This window comes from Meles meles, chromosome 7 (assembly GCF_922984935.1).
Source record: "Meles meles chromosome 7, mMelMel3.1 paternal haplotype, whole genome shotgun sequence".
NCBI classification, from domain to species: Eukaryota; Metazoa; Chordata; class Mammalia; order Carnivora; family Mustelidae; genus Meles; species Meles meles.
In genome coordinates, this window is record NC_060072.1 from 144072639 (window position 1) to 144093237 (window position 20599).

Below are 20599 nucleotides of genomic sequence, written 5' to 3' on the forward strand. Positions count from 1 at the left end.
TTCCAGTAGATGGCACTGCAAATCAAGTCTTTATAGGTCTACTCACTTAATTCTTTGATCATGATCATAATTATTTTTTCTGTAGTGAGATGATCTGAAGTGACTTATACAGTGAAAACAAATAGGTCGGGGATTTTGAAGCTACGGTAACGTTGGATTGACAGCGTCTGAACACTGGCACGTCTTCTCCGTATATGACAATGGGATATTTATTGATTAGGGCAGTGCATAGAAAAACCGTCTGCTTGCTTATACATGAACCCACAGTTTGATGTGGGATTTCGGCTGCCTATTTTAATTTGTTTAGTCTATACCATGTGGTAAGTCCAGTGGGACTCTTTATACTTTTACACAGTGTTGAATTCAGTCTCATTCAAGTCAGTTAATATCAAGTCAGAAGCAAAACTGTTCCAGGGTCATAAACCACATCCCTCACCTGGGCTGTTTTTTGGGTGTGTATATGTATGTGTGTGTGTGTGTGTGTGTGTGTGTGTGTGTGCCTGTGTGCGTGTATGTGTGTTTTGGTCAATAAATATCCCTGCTCCGAGAGAATGTAAATGATTCCAGGCAACTCCAGCACCACGAAAAAGTGATGTTCAGATGTGTTCTAGAGACAGTGGACCACAATCTAGCTTTGGATGTGAAGGAATATATGTTTAAAACATACTTGAAAACCATTTCAAGGCTAGAACACATTATATGCTATCAGGTATGTAAAAACATCAAGAACAGTAGCACAAAGTAGGTACTAAATAAATTCCTTCTTCCATTTCTTCTGCGGTAGAGGAGTAAAAGACCAGTAGTTGAGTCAGCCCTGTTCCGCAGCCCTCTCCTTACCTCTCCTTCCTCGCTCCTGGAAATGGCTGGAAACAAGCCTGAAGGATGGAGAACCTTCTACCTAATAAAAAAAATCAGATTCCCGAGGAAAGCATATGATACCGGGGCCCCACCTTTACAAGGAGCCTCAGAGGTTGGGCTTGACTTTTGTCTGGGGGTTCATTGTACTCTGCGGAGAAAGAAGCCATCAGTCAGAATGGGGTCATTCACAAGGAAACCGTCTCTGCTCTTTAAATAAATGTCACAGGGGAGTTCAGATATCATGCAATTTTTAATACCCCCTGTATATTGTATTTTGCTTTTTCCATCTTTTGCCAGGGAAGCCTGAAACTCCTTCAAATCATATAAGAAGCAATAGTGGGTTTCTGAAGTTTCTAGAAAGTGCTCTGATAGGTGATAGGTTTGTGGGCCCCTGTCCATCACTGTGAGCATTTAGTGAGCTTCATCCATTTAAATAGTGATCTCCATCACCCAGCGTTTTCCAGAAGGATTCTCATGGCTACGCTGACCTTAGCCCTGACACTACCATGGGCAGCCAAAACCAAAACAAACCAAACCAAAACAAAAACCAAAAACCAAAAAAAACCCAAAAAAAAACAAAACCCCAAAAACCCACGGAGCAAAGAGAAAACACAACAGTCATCTCAATGAGGCAGAAAGACGACCCAACGATACTTTTACTTCAGGGTCGTCAGGCAGAGAAGGCCCTTTCTCCCTTTCTCCATGTGTTTTCTTCCTTTTGTTTTCCTCTTTGTGACCCCAGAATTTACACGTTGGCCACTTCAAATGGACGGTGTTTGAATATTATCAGATGGTGTTTGAATATTATGGAACGTAATTTGTGGCTTTGGCCTGGGGTCGATTGACAAGCACTCTTGAGAGTTAAAGGACCTTGCAGAACATCTAATCCAATCCCGTATTGTATACAGGAGAAAAGAATGGCTCAGAGAGGTCACTGACTGAGACAGGTCACACAGGAAACCAGTGATGGAGCAGTGATGTGGTCATCCGAGTCCTGATACTGGAAATCAGTGCTTCAACTGGAGATCAGGGAAAAGAGAGAAAACAAAGGGAGGGAGTGTCTTTAGTCACAGTGACTGTAGAAAGGTGATGAAAAAATACCATCTTACTAGCCTAGGACAGGACATGTTTGGCTTTTAAGCCTCCAGTAAGGGGAAAATTGTACAAATTCTTCAAATATTTGGTTATTTGGGGGGGGGTTATTTGAGAGATTTTTCCCTTCTCCTGTTTTTGTGTTAAGATCGTATGTTTATTATTTCTTTAGAGATTTGCTATATTAAGAGAGCATAGTGGTCGGCTTCTTTGGGGCTTTTGCTTTTCTTTATTATTTTTTAGAAGATTTATCCACTTATTTGAAAGAGAGAGGGAGAGAGAGAATCCAAAGCAGACTCCATGATGACCCCAAAGCAGGGCTCGATCCCATGACCTTGAGATCCCAACCTGAGTGGAATCCAAGCCAATCATTTAACCAGCTGAGCTATCCAGATGCTCCTAGGGCATTTCCTTTTCTCAGTGGGAAATGATAACTTAATCACGAAATAATTATGAGCAAACAGACCAGTATTTTTCTTGGTGCGAAGACTGAAGCAAGATTTAAGGAATCACAGATAGCGTACATAGATAAAGTTTAAAAATATGCATATAATTTTTAGCTCTTCAGCAATAATTTTTGTGGAGTAATACTTCAGGAACCCACAGTATATGAGAGAGAAACTCCTCAACTGTTATTTTTTATTCCTAATTTGTGCTGTATCATCACGCAAATGGAAATAACATCTATATATTTTCCAATTAACACATATAATTTTTTATTATTTTTTTAAATCAGTTTTTTAAATCAGTTTTTAAAAGATTGTATTTATTTATTTGACAGAGATCACAATTTGGCAGAGATGCAGGCAGAGAGAGAGGAAGGGAAGCAGACTCCCTGCTGAGCAGAGAACCCGATGTGGGGCTGGATCCTAGGACCCTGGAATCATGACTTGAGCCGAAGGCAGAGGCTTTAACCCACTGAGCAACCCAGGCACCCCAACAAATATAATTTTAATATTTTGTATAATTTAAGCTTCATCCATATGAAAGAATTCCGAAGTCCTTAGGAAACATAACTGGGATGTGTGCGGATTTTAGAAGTCATGTAATTCATGGTTTAGCCATTGCTTAGGAATGAAATAACAGTGATGGCCAATCCATATGATCAGAAGTTTCTTTTTGCCAAGATTTTCAGAAAATGTTGATAATATATAGAGAAATCTTGTGTGGTTAGTCATGAGATTTACATGGTTAAATTTCTCTGAGTTGGAGAGTGTCATGACTTGGAAACATTCATGATTTTTACCAGGTTTTATCCTTGGTTAACTCTGCTGGATTTTTTCACCCCTTCATCTTTAACTGATTTAGGGTGGGTTCTCCATCTGGATACCCATACCCCCAAAGTGTCTGGCTTTGAAATAAAAATGCAAGTTGGAAGGTTTTGGAGGGGGACGAAGGGGCCACTTTAATTGCCTCACGGGGTCTTCCAGCCAATTTTCATTGGCCTCATTGGTGTCCTTGGATACAGGAGAATGGAGGCAGGAAGCAAAATGGAAAGCCATGGCCCTTTCCAGAAGTCACGTGGAAAAAGCAATGCGAAAGTAGGACTTAGAGAAATTCCACGTAGACCGCGCTGAGTCTTAGTTAACAATGTGGTAGCTGTGCATTGTGACTTTCATGACTATTTCTTTTATCAGGATAGGTACCCCTAATGGACCTCCTGCACTCTGTTTGTAATCACAAGGGCAAAGTTACAAAGGGGTCTAAGTATCCAAAACATAGAGTCCAGTACTCTAGAAGAACTGTAAGGTAAGGTCATCGAGTTAGGGATTAGATGTTCTTTTGCATTTGCTTTTTTGTTTTGTTTTGTTTTGTTTTTAGATGAAATAACGTTCTGAGCATGATAATGACTTCAACCTGGTAAACAAGCCTGACGTCTCAGTGGTCTGGCGGCAGCTCACGTAGTAGAGAGGGAACAAGCTTCTCTCTGTACACAGGGGCGGTCCGGAAGTCCTGCGTAGGGAGCGGTCCTCTGTGGCCTCCCCCGGATTTGGCGAGGCCGCAGGTCCCCGGCTCATGCGAGGGGCGTAGCCGCCCGCCCCCCGCGGGGCCCCAGCAGCGGAGGTACCGCACGCAGCGCTGGGGGTAGGAACCAGGTTGGTTGAAGGAGGGGATCGGCATTCAGGGCCTTACTTCTGCGGCGCTCGGCGTTGGGGCAGTGCCTGGTGACCCCGTCCAGGAGAAAGGCGCAAGGGTTGCGTTTCCAGCGGTGCAAATCCTCTTGGAATGGGATGGTCCTCGGTTTCCTTCGCTCCTTCCCTTCCGTCCAGACTGTGTTGAAGGAGCGAGGTGACCTGGGTGAAGGACACCTGCTAGTAGAGCCCGGGAGATTGTCCGGATTCCACATTCTGGATTCCTCCGAGCCGAGGTGCGTCCATGTGATTCAATGTGGAGCTGTTTTACCGCACAGAGGGAGGCAGGTCGGGGATGCGGGTGAAAGGGTTAATGTGCAGGGACCGGGTGCGGTTGGTTGGAGGACTCTGCCTTCAGTGGCCTGCCCTGAAGGAGCTTGGGGTTCCAGCTTGGTGTTCCCAAGAGGAGGGGACAGGAAAGCTGGAGGGGATGCAAACTCGGGATGCAGTTTGAACTGTGTGAGTCCTCTAACCTTCCTGGGTCTCAGGTGGCACCTCAAAGAGGTGTGACAGGAGGGAAGAAGTCACCTCTGAGAGCGCTCTCCGAGGTGTAAGGAAATCCCATTTCCCCATACTGGACGTGCGCGGGGCCTCACTGGGGCCAACGCCCGCCGGGCATCTCCGAACTCCAGGGACCTCTTCAGTGGAGGGACACCCCCTACCTCGTGGCTTGGCGAGAGCCATTTCTCTGGCATGCCCCTCCTGCGGATCTTCTAGACAAGCTCGGTCCCCGCTGTCGGGGAGAGGACCCATCAGTCAGGTCAGGACCCCGGGGATCTCGCGCGCGGTCGGACTCTGATCCCTGGACTCTATCCCAGGTCCCCGCACTGTCCCTGGCCCTTCGGAGCGCCCACCTCTCCTTGGGGACCTCCCTTGCCGGAGCTCCCCAGGGCCTTGGAGGATGCACTTAGGGTGGCCGGCCGCGGGCAAGGTGGGTGCAATTGCGAGAGCTCAGGAGGCTGGGGACCGGGCTATCCTCCCGACCCCCTGAACCAGAGTAGGGGGACGGCAAGAGGGGTTCGTAGGAAAGAAATGGACACAAAATTGAGAGACTCGGGGGGAATTTTACACCCTGTGGCTATAGTAACCCCCCCCCCCCCAAACGTGTCCGCATCCCTAGTTTCCTGGGAAATGAATTGCTGCCCCCGACCAGCATCTCCTCGCTCCTCCGTACAGAGAGGCCCACCTTCCTAAGTTCTCGGTCTTTCTCACTAGGGCGTCGCCAGCTTTTCCGACCTGGGGACGTTTCGTGCATTCTCTGCCTAGCCATTGCGCCTTAGGCCCCGGAAGGTCCTCTCGGCCTCCCCTCCCCCGCACTCCCCGGGCAAGGTGCCAGCGTGCCCACACTCGCCGGCGGGTAACCCTGCCCTGCACCCGGCTGCGCGGCCTCCTTTTCGCTCCAACAGTCGCTGAGGGCCACGTTACCCCCCACCCCGGGAGGGATTTTTTTCCCGTCCTACTATAGCCCTTTTCGGGCGCCCAGGCACGGACACCGCCCCAGGAGACGCCGTGGCGACCCTCGCTACCTGCGTCCTGCCAGGGCCAGGCAGATCGCAGCTGCAAGCTCGCCCGAGCAGCCCCAACTTAATTTCCTCCCTCTGGAGGCACCTTTCCCAGAAAAACCTCTCCCCTCGGCCCTCTCCCGCCTTCCCTAGGGCACCAGGAAAAGTCTGAATCTCCATAGAAAAGCTTCCATTTAATTGCGGGGGGGGCAGGGGGGGCAGTGGGCGGGGCCGAGGCGGCGGCGAGGATTGAATTTCTCTCCGCTGCAAACCAGCCTGGGGCGGATAAAGCGCAAGTTCGGGCACTTCGTCCACCGGGGACTGCAGACCCAGAACACACAGTGTCGGGGGAGATGCGGAGTTTGCCCAGATTTCCCTGCGGATGGGTGTGCGGAGACGCCGGTGCCGTGAACTTTCTGCGGATTGTGTACGGAGGGAGCGGAGGGGAGGAGGGCGGGGAGCGGGGCGGGAGGGGGCCGTGTGAGCGCGAGATGAGCCCCTGTGTGTGTGCGTGTGCCCGAGTGAGTGTGCCCGTGTGTGTGTGTTTGGGGAGTGGGGGTGTGCCCGGGCGCCGGGGAGTCGCGGCGGGGCAGAGGAGGGAGTTGCGAGCGTCCCGCAGGCTAATGGGCTGGAGCCGTTCCGCGAGCGCTGGAGAAGGTCGTAGCCGGAGTTCGCTGCACACACGAAATAATAATCTTAAAAAAGAGTGCCGGGCATGCGCACAGCGAGGATGCCATATTGGAATGAGGCTGTAGTGGGAGTCGGAGGACCCGAGCGGGCGCGCGAGGGAGGCGGCGGGCGGGGAGCGAGCGAGGCAGCGCGAGCCGGGGCGAGGCAGCGCGAGCGGGCGAGCGAGGCCGGCGCCCCCCACCCCCCACCCCCCAGGCGCCCGGGGCCCGGGTCCCCTCCGAGGGGAGCACGAAGTTCACCAGGTAGGACGCCGCGCCGGCCGCTGTCCCCGCGCGCAGCCCGCCGGGCGAGCAGACCTCCGGCCCGCAGGTTGCGTGCCCCCGCCGGGCGGCTGCTTTCCCCCCAGCTTCGGGGAAGGGGGAAGCTCGGGCCGCCCCGGCGCGGGAGGCTGGAGGAGGGGGTGCGGCGGGAGAGCTCGGCGGGAGGGCAGAGCGGCAGCTCCGGAGCACAGCCCCAAACTCCGCTCCGGGGTTGTCATTCTTGCTGCCCCAGTCCCCTTCCAGCCGCTTCGCCCCTCGGCTTTGAAGAGCCTGGCCTCGCGGGAGGCCGTGCGTAGTTGCCAAGTGTCCTCCTCCCCCGGTGCGGGCTGTCCCCTCCCGCCGCCCACCTTCCTCTTTTCGGCGACGCCGCCGCCTTGGCCACCCCGCGCTCCGCGGTCTCTTCCCTCGTCGGGGTCTCTTTCTTCTTCTTCTTCTTCTTTTTTTTTTTTTTGGTGTGTGTGTTGGGGGCGGGGAGGGGGAAAACGGTAGGGTGAGGACTGGAGACCGGCCATCAAGCGTGTTGAAAACCGTTTACACATTCGGAGTCGCCTCCTTGGAAATATGTGCCTGTGCAGCCGAGATGAAATTGTCAGGAGGAGTTTTCGGAGCGTGCTCCGGCAGGGATGAGTCTTTTTGTTCTTCTTTTTTTTTTCTCTTTAAAGTAATATCCTGTCACTTGGGGCTTTCCTGTTGTCTACTCTCATGTGACCTCTTTTCAAAATTGCTCATCCGATCTAGCTTTAGAGTGTTATTTTTAAACGTGTGTGTGTGTTGGTAAAAATCCGCCAAAAAAAAAAAAAAAAAGAAAGAAAGAAAACTGTAGGAACCGCTTAGATATATTTATTGATTTTGGCCCGGGGCGGCGGGAGGAGCAGAAGCGGGGCCGGGGGAGCCCGGGGGGTGCGAAGCGGAGGGTTCGCGGGGGCCGGACGCACGTCCAGAGCCCGAGCCCGACTTGCGTTTTCTTGGAAGCGCCGCAACTGCGGGGAAGGAGCGTTTGGAAACCGTGTCCGTTTCAATATGGCGGGCTAAGGTGGCTTTTAAAAACTGAAAAGAAAGGTTTTGAGGTGGGAAAAAACCCAACCGGCGTTGCGGTGCCTGAGTTTCAACTCTCTTTGGTTACTCCGGGAGCTGTTTTAGCGAATTAAGTGGGAAAAAGGAGACAGAATGAGCTGCCCTAGTTTTTTCCGTGTTTGGAGTCTGCGTGTCCAGTCCATTGCTAGGGGGAAAGGGGTGCCGCTGGCCCAGACTGGGGCAGCCGAACACAACTGCTGCGTGTGCTTTTGGGTCGGTGTGCATTCCGGCGTGTGCAGTTGGGGGGTGTCAAAGACATACGCCGCGAATGTGTGTGTGCGTCTTGGAGCCAGACTAACCCGATTTGACGTGACAAACTGCTGACACGTGGTGCAGAATACAGGAGGGCAGAGGCAATGATTTATTTCGGCGTTCTCGAGAGGAGCCCTCCCTGTATGCTGGGTTCTGTGCGGGGGAAGCCCTGAGTGAAGGACCAAGTGTCGGGGTGTTGGGTGCGGTCGGGCTGCAGGCGCCCGTGGGGTTTGGGTGTGCTAGGGGCATGCCGCGCTTGGCGGTGGGGGCCTCGCGGCCGGGGCGTGGGGACCATGAGAGCAGCGCGGCCGAGAGGTGTGGGCGCGCGGGCCTCGGCGGCAAAGTGGGTGGTAGGGTGGAAGCGAGGAGTTGCTTTTTGGAGTTGAGCTCTAGGGAGGGTGGGGGATGGGAGAAGTGTTCTCGGAAGAAAGTGGCCCTTGCTTAGGTCCAGCTCGAGAAGGCTGGATCTGAGTGCGGCGTCCTCCGGCCGTGGCAGGCGAGGGGCGGCGCCGTGGCGTGGGGGTTTCAGTGGTGTTCGAGAAAGGCCGGCTTCTGGGGCCCGGAGGGTCTGCGACTGGAGTTTGGGGGCAAAGTCGGAACCTGGAGGGGGAGGTCGGAGGGGAAGCAAGCAAGCCCGAGCTTCCTAAGCTAGGAAAGGGGATCTCCAACAGGGGTCGCCAGTGGCCAGGACGCAGCTGCCGAGCGGAGGTCGCGCGGGAGGGACCCAGGGGACAGGGGGCAGTGCGGCGGCTGTGCGCCCCCGCCCTCGGCCCTGGCGAGGGCAAGTCCTGGGGACCTTATAGGGGCCGGCGAACCTGATGGCGCCTCGTCCCAGTGCGGGAGAGGTGTTTAAATCTCAGGGTTAAACAGATAGTGTGTTGGCTAGGTCTGTAGTTAGCGCAGTAACGGGGTCTCCAGGCATTTGCAGGGGCTTAGAGGGGAGATCCCTGGGGTCAGCTTGTCCTCCCCCCTTAAGGGGACGCCGCCCTGCCGGAGAGGCCTGTCTCTCGCAGTGTCCCGCGGGTGGGGGCGCAGGGGAAGCGACCCTAGGATTGGAGACCTCGCGTCACATTTTCCTTCCCACCTGGGCGGCGGGGCTGAGAGATCGCGACACTGTGGCCGACACGGCCGTGGCCCCCCGGGCGGAGCGCGCGGTGCGTCCCCGGCCCTGGCGGCGTGCGCTGGCAGCGGGTCCTCCAGGGACAGCTCTCCCGTGGGCTTCGCTGGAGTGGAAACCAGCCTAAAATGGCTCTGTGCTAGTAAACTGCAGTTTCAGCCGGGAACCCCTCCCCTTGTCCTCCTGACGTCGCCGCTGACAAGCGCACAATTCACTCTAACGCCCCGAAACCCGCGATTTTGCACCGAGCTGTGCCGTGGAAGCGAATATACAACCGATTACAAAGAACATTCCTCAGGATTCTCGCAGGGTCCAAGTTTCCCTTTCCTGTAGGAAGGAACGGGAGGTGTGTGTGTGGGGTCGGGGGCGGAACCGAGACGCGGCAGGAGCCCGGCCGACCACCGCCCCGGAACCGGGGCTGCGGCTCGGGCCCGGGGCCCTTTCCGCGTAAAAAGCCGAGGGAGGTGCCCCGGGGACGCGGAAGGTGGTGGTGCGCAGCGATCGCCGCTGCCAGGGGCGCTCGGCCTTGACGGCATCGGTAGTGTCCGGAATGCAGAGCCGGCGCCGGGAAGCCTGGGAGACCGTCCCCAAACTTCTGGAGATCCGCCTGCAGTTTCGCTTTCGGAATTTTCGGGATCTTTGGGTTTCTAGAGTTGGGTGGGATTCCGGGAAGAGAGGGCGCCAGGCGCTGGTCCTACGGATGCTCGTTCCCCTTTCAGTGCAGTAGTCAGCACTCATCACCCCAGCGTCCCCTCCTCTGAGTTCCCGGCCCCGCGGGCGCGTTGGAGGGTTTGGGGCTTCCAGCCCCGCGCGCAGCCCCGGCTCCGGAGAGCACCCGCCCCGCACCGCGTTTTGTCGGCTCCAGCGGCGCGGCCGCTGCGGATCCGAGCCCACGGGTGGGCAACCGCTTTCGACCAGGGCAGACCCTGCCTGAATCCGCATCCATCGCCTCTGCCCTCCACTTTCCTTCACCCCTCCGCACTCCCACCGACGCCAAGGGACCTGGGAGACCGATTCGCGTGTCTACACCAAGCCAGCGGATCCCGGTTTCACCAGGTCGGAGAAAACGCGAAAACCGGTTTAAATTGGGCACCGCATTCTGGGGAGGCCGCTGGGGGTGGGGAGAGAGGTTGAGCGGGTACAAAGGGGGAGGGGAGAGGCCTTGGTGGCCAGAAGGAATTGGCCAGGCGCTTCTTTGCGATAGGAGATTGCTACTTTCCCCCTAGTAAGCATTAAATTGGCACATACGCTGCTTCCTCCCTTCCATAAATAATTGTCTCAGATCCTTAGCTGGGAGCTGGGGCCATGCCGCCTGCCTGAAAGAGGGGAGGGGCACACCCACGCAAGCCAGAAACCCTCCGCTCCCCCACCAAAGTTTTGACTGTGCGAAGGACCCATTCTCCCGGCGGTATAAACCACTGCCCGGTGGCAGGGCGATGGATTCAGCAGAACCCAGTCTAGAGAAGCGTGCGCGGAGCGACCCTGTTTTGATGTGTGTTTTTCTAGAAGTGCAGGCTGAGAGCTGCCAGGCCGATAAGTGAGTATTTCCCATCAGGCTTCCAGCACCTTGAACCTCCAACAGGCCATCCTGCTGGGACCTGAATTTCACTAAAGATGGGATTCATTGATCTGAGAGAGCTTTTTCTCTTAGTGTTTTCTTGTAGAAACCATGGATAGGTGTTTTGTTTTCTGTTTCTGTTTTTTTTTTTTTAAACTTTGCTAGGTATCAATACACGATTCTTGCTTTAAAACAAACAAATAAAGCAGCATAGTTTCCGGAAGAAAGAGGAGATTCTGAGTGATCTCAGAATTAGCCTCTCTATTCTCTTTTTGCCATAAGACCCTCCCTTTGCTGTCCTGGGAGTAGGGGATGTTTATCAAATCCCATTTCTGCCTGCTCTGGCCGAGATGACACTGTTCACTTTTCTCCAAGAACTGGTGCCCAGGAAGGACTCGCCACATCTGTGTTGGAAACATTGCTCTGAGCAGTAAGCGGATGAGGGTTCCATTTCCTTGGTACAGGGTGCTTTTGGGTTGGCAGAATCCTTGAAATGGAAGTCACGCTCTGGAGGGCCTACACTGAGAGCGAAAAAGTTTTGTCAGGGAATCAGAGTAAAAGAGTTCTTCTCTTCTTGCTTTTCTTTGGTGTCCTCCTCATTCTTAATAATTTGTACAAAATGGTGTATTGTGGGGATTTGGATGACCTCCAGCTCTAGGGTTCTAGGTTTGGACCTAGTGATAGTTATTTCACTAGTGGAACTTTCGGAGTTCACCTAACAGTAGAGTGGTTAGAAAGAAGATCTTGTAAAAGGTTCTTGTACCAAAATGAAATCAGGATATGTAGTTCAAGGCACATTTTGTGTATGTGTTTTTTCCTCTAACTGTTCTTACATCTGCATTGCTGCAGTACAAACGTCTTGTCCCTGGTTTACAAATATGGAGAAAAAATTAGGGAAATTTTGCTTGTCATAACAAACCAACCTGGGCATTCAGGATCTGACCACCGGATTTTGTGGCAGAGGAGAGGACAGAATCAGGAGGTCTGGGTTCTCTTTCGGAGATAATTTCCATCTAGCCGTGTGGCCTTGGACCACTTAGGGCATTTTTCTGAGCTTCAGCTCCTTTACGTGCAGCGGACTGGAGTCTCACTCCGATCTCCATGCTTCTGTCTGGGGGAAAAGACCAGTGATTCAACACATCTTGGTAGGCGTGCTCAAACGATTCATCTTTCAGACCCCTGCCTGTCAAGTACAGTGAAAGCACGACGGGCCTTGGGACTGGGGCTCAAGAAGACATTTGGTGGGTTCTAGTTCCCTCTGCAGGGGCCAAGGGCTAACATTGTTGAGGGAAAGAGGCTGCACGTGGGGCCAGGCTTCACTCATGCCCTGGAAAAGGTGAGGTGTAGAGATGGACATACACACAAATGTAACCTTCATATATAATCCACTAACTTGTTTTTTTTAAAGATTTATTTATTTATTTTAGAGAGAGAAAGAGAGTATGAGTAGGAGGGGCAGAGGGAGAGTGAATTTCAAGCAGACTCCTCGCTGAGTGGGATTTGATCCCAGGTCCCTGACATCATGACCTGAGCCAAAAGCCAAGAGTTGGGTGCTCAAGCACCTGAGCCGCCTGGGTGCCCCAGGCTTCATATATCATCTTGACAGTATCGTGGGCTGGGCGAGGGCATTGTGGTTTTGAATAGAAGTCATGATGAAGCATCTGATTCAAGGATGCTTTAGGAATTCTAAGACTAAAAGGGACTGTTCCACGTAACCCTCCGCACCCCGCCATGGCAGACAGGGTGAGTGCAGAGACCTCATTCCACTAGTATTTACAGTGTGGGCAGACGACTGCGGCCTCCTGGTAGTCGAGGGAGTCAAAGAACTAGGACTGATGTTGCATTGACCATTCCTGCCCTTTATTTATTTATTTAATTTTATTTTTTAAAAAATTATTTATTTATTTGTGAGGGAGAGAGTGTGAGCGAGCACAACCAGGGGAGCAGCAGGCAGAGGGAGAAACAGGTTTCCCACTGAGTAAGGGGCCCAGTGTGGGACTGGATCCCAGGACCTGGGGATCATGACCTGAGCTGAAGGCAGACGCTTGCTTAACCAACTGAGCCCCCCAGGTATCCCCATTCCTGCTCTTTAAGTTGGGCTCTTAGACAGTACCGTTGACCCTTCAACAATGTAGGGGTGAGCGGCAACAGCTCTCCCCAAGCCCCCAGTGGAAAATCCTCGTGTCACTTGACTTCTGAAAGCATAACTACTAATAGCCTGCCGTTGACCAGACGACTTACCACTACTATGAACCGTTGATTCGTACATATTTTATGCTTCTATTATACACTGTATCCTTACAATAAAGTAAGCTAGAGAAAAGAAAATAGTTATGAAGATCCTTAGGAGGAGAAAATATATTTACAGCAGTGTAGTTTATTAAAAAAAAAAAATCCATGTGTCAGTGGACCTAGAGATCAAACCTGTGTGTAAGCCAGCGGTACTTCCTCTCCCTATGAGACTAGACAGGTCCTGGACAACTCCAAAGAGACGTGGTCTTGTTGGCTAAAACGGGACTTGGCCGTGTTGAAGTCAGCGTAAACGAGACAGGACTGTATATTGTAAATAAGGGAAGGTATTTGGGTTAGAGCTTGCAGTAGAACAGGGGATGTTACGGGATTCATAGAAAGTCACTGAACAAGGTTCTGAAGGATCCGTTTGCAGAATCTTGTCAGCACTGCTCTGATGAAAGGATGCCAGGATCACACCCCCATCTGGTTAGCCCCTAGTGAATTTTAAAATCATGGAATACTGCATCAAAAACTAACGATGTACTGTATGATGACTAACATAACATAATAAATGATTATGTTTCACCATATACTGATTGTTAGGTCCCTTGTGTTTTGATAGGATGACATTCGCTAATCAAAAAGTTTTATTTCTTTTGTTACTAAGGTTTCTATCCTTGTGAGAAGTAGATGTCGTTGACAGTGATTAAGCAAAGAATCCATTGTGCTTTTCTGTTTCATTCTTTTTGATTTTAAGGAAAATGACACATTGGGTAGATACAGTGCTTCTGAGAGCGTAGGGTGATATCTGTCGAATAGGGCTAATGAAGGAGACTGTTCTGGTGCTGGTGGGACAGGAGAAGATGTGGCAGGTTTTTATCCTGTGATTTCCCCCCAAAGTTTTATTGGATGAGGAAAAAAAATCTTTTATTATTATTATTTTTTAATATTTTTAAGTAATCTCTATGCCCAACCTGGGGCTCAGACTTACAACCCTGAGATCAAGGGTCCCATGCTTTACTGACTGAGTCAGCCAGGCACCCCCAACAAAAGTCTTATAAAAAGTTAGTAAGGTGTACCATGTCTGCTTTCTCCTAAATTTAACAAGTTTGTCTTTCCATTTCAGTTCAAACTGAGGTATAAATCGCATCACTTTAAGGTATATTACAAGAATCTGTAATTCCAAGTATAAGTTTCCTCCGAGTCTCTTTTAAAACATAATTTAAATAAGTGCTCATATAAAAAACTGGACGTTTGGATCCTGTAGGTCCAGGGATTAATGATGAAAGGATTGTAGAATTAATAAGATGATTAACTATCGTTTACTGAAGTTGGTGTTAAAGATAAAAATACTTATTTGAACATGAACTGTTCTCCAGCCCCTGTACTTACTGCTTTGTATTTATGTATCCTCTATTTTATGGGAATATCACCCCATTTTACAGAAGAGACTGAGGCCTTAGAGAGGCTCAGTAACTTGGCAGCAAGTTAGGGCAAGAGAGAGAGTGAGGATGTGAATCCTAGTCTTGCCTTGTCTTGAAACTGTAATTATTGTATATTGATTATTTACTTTGCATGAGACACTGCGCCAAACATTTAAACTGTCTTAGCTTGCTTAATCATTACAGGTGAGTGCTGTTATCTAGATTTTATTGATAAGGAGATCAAATTTTCACAGCGGTTCTAGGACATCTTATAAACAGGGTTGGTTATTTATTTATTTGTTTACTTTGAACTTGATTTCCAGTGCAGGAAGACTGGAGCATTTTCTCATTTGCATTTATTTCGGATGGTCATGGGGGAGCAGAGCCTTTAGATGAGGCTAAATCTCTGCATTTAAATGCGAAAGTGAAAACATTCAGTGCTCTGGGTTGGGGTAGAATGTTGCTCCCTGTCCTGTGAATTGACCATTACAGTTTTGAAAAGTGTTGCGTTTCTGAAATTTCAGCTTAATTAAAAGGTAGTTGATTTTCATACACATCAGTTTCCTTTTTCCTCTCTGAAAGACATTCCCACACTAGTGTATAGGTGATAAATGGACAAATTCTCAAGTTGTGGACAAGTGCAGAGTCGAACTCCACAGGACCTTGGGACAGCTGGGGAAGAGAGGCAGAATTTTCCCTTCTAAGTAGTTTTTCTTTTCTTTTTTTCTTTAAAAGACTTTCTTTTATTTATTTGAGAGAGAGAAAGAGAGCACGCGCGCGAGCACGGGAGCATGCGCACAGGGAGGGGGAGTGGCAGGCAGAGGGAAAAGCAGGCTTCTTGCTGAGCAAGGAGCCCAGACCTGGGGCTCCATGTGGGGCTCCATGTGGGGCTCTATCCCAGGACCCTGGGATCATGACCTGAGCTGAAGGCAGACCCAGACCAGCCACTCAGGCGCCCCAGGCTGTAGGGATTTGGTGCAAAAAAGCCAAGCTCCCTGAGACTGTTCTAGACAGGCTTCCATTGGTACTCTTGCAAGAGACGCATCGCTTCTCCAGCCCTGTGGAGAGCTCGCAGAAAAGTCCCCCCAAATGAGTGGAGATAAGGGACAGAAAAAGTCAAGGTCAACATTTCCTTTGGATCACTGCGGTGTTTGCATTCATTCCTGCAGGGAAGAAGCGGGTTTGCCTTTTGAAGGGTGGAGAAGTGGGAGGGAGGAGGGGGAGGGCTTGGTGGTCCTTAGCCTGTGCAGTGTGAACAAGAGGACAGAAGTCAGTGGTATGGTGGGAAGTGCAGACCGCAAACGTGTACTTTTGCGGGAAGCCTGCTTGTCTTAGCACTCATATCCTTGTTGATGTTAACTCCCTAAGTTACAGTTCATCTGCTTTGATCGCAGTCGTGTTCTGTATTGCAGCCGAAAGTTTCTGAGATCCTCCAAGGCCTCACGCCCTGGGGTCTGTAACCCCTGCCACGTGTGCGTCCCTGATAGGTGACATCCCCTGGTCTGGAAACACGGCCCACTCTGGAATCAAACCCAGCCGTCCTGGTTCTCCGTTCCCCTTAAAGGAGGTAGGATGGCTCCCAGTGGATTAGCAGAGAACAAGGAGCCTCATTTTGGCCCTTGTCTTTCATTATCCTTAAAACTTTAACTTAAATATGCTTTATCCTTCCCCGCGAGCTGCACAATGCAGGACACCTTTCCCCTTTCCGCCCCTCTATGGCTGCAAACCTCAGTGCCTTAACACAGTTCATTAGATTAAGTCTGGGAGTAGCCAGCTGGGCCCTTAGGTCCTCACCTGCCTCTTTTTACGCAAGCTTTCGGGATCCAGCTCAGACCATGGGCAATGTTTTGTTTTTTGGGTCTTTATTCCATTCCAAGGGAAGCTTTAGTCCTCTTTTCTCCCATATACACTTTGTTTTATTTTTTTTTTTAAAAGATTTTATTTATTTATTTGACAGAGAGAGAGATCACAAGTAGGCAGAGAGGCAGGCAGAGAGGCAGGTAGAGAGGAGGAAGCAGGCTCCCCGCGGAGCAGAGAGCCCGATGCGGGGCTCGATCCCAGGACCCTGAGATCATGACCTGAGCCGAAGGCAGCGGCTTAATCCACCGAGCCACCCAGGTGCCCCTACACTTTGTTTTAATGAGGGAGGTCCGTGAAAACCCAGATTCCCTGAACCGCGTGCCTCGGAGGCAAGACTTTCGGAACAGGCCCTGTGTTTGGCAGATGAAACAGCGTTGCTTGCTGCAGTGAGAAGGCCGGAGTACCTTCAGGTTCGTGATCCTTACATTCCAGTGCAAAGCCCAGATTTCCGTTCATTACATTCCCCAGGTTCTGTAACCAAGCTAAATTAGGGTGTTTTTATTGACTTTGCATAACGATATGCACTTGGACGCCCCCGGAGCCAACTTCCTTCATACATTTAAATGATATGATTTATAAAATTTGATTTATGCCCAATTTTATGGTTATAGGTATGGGTTCAAGTAAACACCTGAAATGCTCTTCAGTTGTTTTATGAATCCCCGGGGACACTGCATGGCTCTCCAGGCTGGCTTCCATGAGACGTTTTGAAGTGTGTGTCATCTCTCAGGCGTCCTTGCTGTGTATCTGGGCTGCCGGAAGTAACGGATGCGTAAAATCCCCGCGGAAAATTAGGCGCTGATGATTAGACATTGTCTACGCATGTCTAGCTTGCAGAAGGATCCCTGTCAGAATTCTCTGCCTTTTGCGTTCTCACGATCGTGCGTATGACGCACGGGCTCGTGACTCCACTCAAGGGTGTGTAACGTGGGATACGCATCTCTTGCAGCGACGAAGGATGCCTTTCTTTCGTCCGAGGCTTGGACGGACGCTCTCGTTCATTCCAGACTTTGTCGGTGACAGGGAAATCCAGGGTTAGTTCAGGATGTCCGGACCGTGTGGGAAGATGTCTGTGCGGATTCTAGAACTCATGCTTTTTTATCGGAAGGCCCTTCGAGGCTCTTAGGTGTAAAGTATGTGAAGTCAGTCATAGGGCCACCTAAGGATGGTGTTCAACCTCGGTGGCTTGGAGGCAGGTTTCTGGTGCAAGAAACCCTGTATCACCACCTCGATGCAAAGACCTATCGCCTACCAGATTCCTTTGGGGATCTCAAGGCGCCGTCCTTGTTTAGAGCAAATAAGTAGTTACCAGTCCCTAAATAATCCGTAGGTAAAGAGTAAGTAAGTAAGTGGGCTTCTCCCATCCAAGTACTAACCAGGCCCGACCCCGCTTAGCTTCCAAGATCAGACGAGATCGGGCGCGTTCAGGGTGGTTTGGCCGTGGACAGTAAGTGGGCTTCTGACACGGTGCACCGCTTGTCTGCCCTTTGCCTGGGTTTTCTCCTGTTGCACAGTGCCCCGTCGGAAGCACTGATTTCGTTCACTTTCTGCTCGAGCAACACATGCCGTTTGGCTGCGAGGCTAAGAGGTGGCAGTTAAAACCAGGAATTAGAGGTCACGGTATGTTACTGTGGGAACCGCAGGCTGCCGCCAGCCAGCCAGCCCCGGGGTTGACTCCTGGAGGACCTATTATCCCCCACATATCTTGTTTCCCAGGACTGGGGTCCGAATCTGATTGTAAAGAATTAGCATTTCTTATGCTGGGGCAGCCAATTGTGTCAGGTTTCAGTCTATTTAGAGTGAAAACCAACGAAGCCCGTTGACAAATGGCCAGTAAATTGCTGTCCTAATCAAGGGGACTCAGACTCTGAGCCTATGGCGGGTGGCAGGGTTTCACGAACCTTCCGCCCCACAGCATCAGCTCATCTCACTTGATGAGGGAATGAGGCAGGACCTGTCTCTTTTTCGAAAGGCTGAGTGTTGGCTGTTATGCGTCAGGAGGGGCTGGACGCAGTCAGGCGTCATTTGCGGGGTGATCCAGTGACCAGGTGGATAGAAGGGGCTGTCCTGGCACCTGACATGGCTTTCCTTCCCCATAGCCCTTTCCAGGTGTGGTTCCTGGAGCTGCTCTCGCCGTCCCAGGCAGTTACTTGGCAGCTCATTTTGCCCGTTGCTTCTTCCAAAGACAGAAGCGGTGATTTCTCCGAGATCAGATTTGGGACAAAAATTGGGTTGTGCATCCTTCAGAATCCCCCGATCTTTCCCCCTTTATGTGAAATATTTTGAAAGGTCTTCGCTCAGGTTGGGTGTCCTGTGCTCATTTCGAGATGCCGGGAGTAGGAAATGAGGCCGTTTTCTGCGCGATTGATACACGCTAGACATCCACGGGCAGCCCGAGCGTGTCTGGAATTTCATAAGCTTTGAGTTTGGACCTTCACGTTTTGTGGTCTCTCTGGAGGACCGTCGTTTTCTGAGTCGTGGAAAGACACGGACGACTGCAAACCTCTTCCCACTTCGGAGTAGTGCGCGTGAGATTATGAGTATGTTAGTTAGTTACGTTGCAGATTTCTTGAACGACTTTGAGGCAGATCCCTTTGAACAGTCCGGGTAACTCAGAGAGTTCTTTGGTCGCTAGCGTAATGCAGTTGGCTAAAGTGAGCCCTTGTGAGGCCTCGTGACTTCCAGTAGAAAGCTTCGTGTTTTCACCTGTGCTTGGGTAATTGTCTCTGCGCAGTAAAAGAGCAACATTTATCATGTCTAATAAAACAGGATCAAGGTGAAAAAGTGGTATATTCGTGAGTTATTAGTGAGTAGGGGGTAGGTAAGGAAGGAAGGGAATTTATTGACTCTCAGAAGTGGTGATCTGCAGCTGACCCCTCCTCTGTTGCTTTGGATTTAAGAGAGATCCTTCTTGGAGCCCTCACATGCCTCATCAGGGAGGAAAGGGATTGTGTGTGTTTTGCGATGTCCCCTTCTAAGCCACTGACAGTAGGCAGAGACCTCAGCCTTCTATGACAGAGTAGGGTGGAACCCTTTCCAGTGTATGTTGACCAACCTGAGAGTTAAGACAGTCATGGTGGGGTTTCCTCTTGGAATGACCTGAGAGATGCCAGCCAGCCCCTTGGCAGCCCCTCCTCTTAAACAAGAGAAACCACAAAGTGCTGCCTGTCTTCTGAGCAAGGTGCCTAGAAGAGACCAGAACCAACCAAGGGAACAAAATAACTTACAAATCTCTCAGAGAAGGTCGTGAATCACCGCAGGGAGGGTTTAGACTTTGCATCCCGGTAACAAGTACAGGATAGGGTAGGAAAGGGAGTCTTAATGAGAGTTTAGACCGAGCTTTATGCAATGAAACCGTGAAGTTCCATAGAGGAGCTAGAGGGAGAAACTGAAAGTAGATCCCAAGAGGAAGATTAAAAAAAATAAATAAAATAAAGTGACAACATAAAGGGAAACATTAAGCAGATTGAAGAGTTCTGACAGTTGATTGACTATTTGGGTAAAAGAGAACAGAGATGAGGAAATCAGCAGTAATTCAAGAAAATATCCTAGTGTAAGAACATGAATTTCACACTTGAAAGAAGTCTGTGTGCCCTGAAGCCACAAGCAGATCGTCAAAGGCCCCAGGAGCTGCGCCGCTGACCTACGTCCCCAGTGGAAGCTGCGAGATCGTGGACAGAAGCCCTCAAAACTCTGCGAGAGGATGTTTTTCTTTTTCTTTTCCACTGTGTAGTTTTTGTTTTTGTGTTTTTTTCTTAGGTTTTATTTTATTTATTTGAGATAGCAAGTGAGAGAGAGAGAGAGAGAGAGAGAGAGAGAGCGCGTGCACACAAGCAGGGGAGCAGCACGGAGAGGGAGAAGCAGATTCCCCACTGCACAGAGAACCCGATGCGGGACTCGATCCCAGGACCCTGAGCTCAAGGCAGCTGCTTAACCAACTGAGCCACCAAGGTGTCCCTCAACTTTGGAATTTTTTTTTACCCACCTAAACTCCTGGTTCAAACGTGGTGGTGGATAATGACATTTTCAACCATGCACGGCCTCCTCTTCTCTACCTAAGTCCTTTCTTAGGAGACATGCCTCCTCAGAAGAGAAAAGCAAGACATGGGGGACCCAGAAGACAGGAAGTGTGACAAAGGAAAGAGAAGCCAGGTCTCAGATGGCATCTGCTGGGCATAGAAGGCAGCCTGGATAGGAGCAGAGCAGAGGCCCGGGTGGAAAGTTCTTGAGATGAAAGGAACAAAATGCCTATTTATGTCAGTTTATCGAGAAGAGAAGTAGATAGTGGAAAGATTGCGTTTGGATGGGTGATAAGTTGTTAAAACTAAGGACGTGGAAAGAACAAGATCATGACTGACTCCGGAGCACGGTTGTGTGAGGAAGGGGCACCATGTGCCATGGTGAGGTCAGCTGGGACGCCTTCACAGACCTGCTGGGGTCACACCTGTTAGGAGGCGAAGGGCAGGAGGGAGGGGGAGCGGGCTGAGTGTGAGCACATGACTCGATGACAGAAACGGGGAAGTTCATAAGTGAGTTATCAGAGGTGTG

At 50.7% G+C, this 20599-nt stretch overlaps 1 protein-coding gene across 9 annotated transcripts in view; it reads left to right on the top strand.

Annotated features, from left to right (window-relative positions):
- Positions 1-4132: 4132 nt before the first annotated feature.
- The window catches only part of SFMBT2 (Scm like with four mbt domains 2), a 233291-nt gene continuing 216824 nt past the window's right edge, over positions 4133-20599 (top strand). For 2 of the 9 annotated variants that reach the window (XM_046012376.1, XM_046012384.1), the window contains exon 1: positions 6200-6516. The gene's annotated coding sequence lies outside the window, so the exon portion shown is untranslated. Of the gene's footprint in view, positions 4319-5872; positions 6012-6199; positions 6517-9271; positions 9324-9844; positions 10034-16343; positions 16462-20599 lie in introns of those variants that run through there. The other 7 variants (XM_046012380.1, XM_046012377.1, XM_046012379.1 and 4 more) reach the window with 7 other exon arrangements.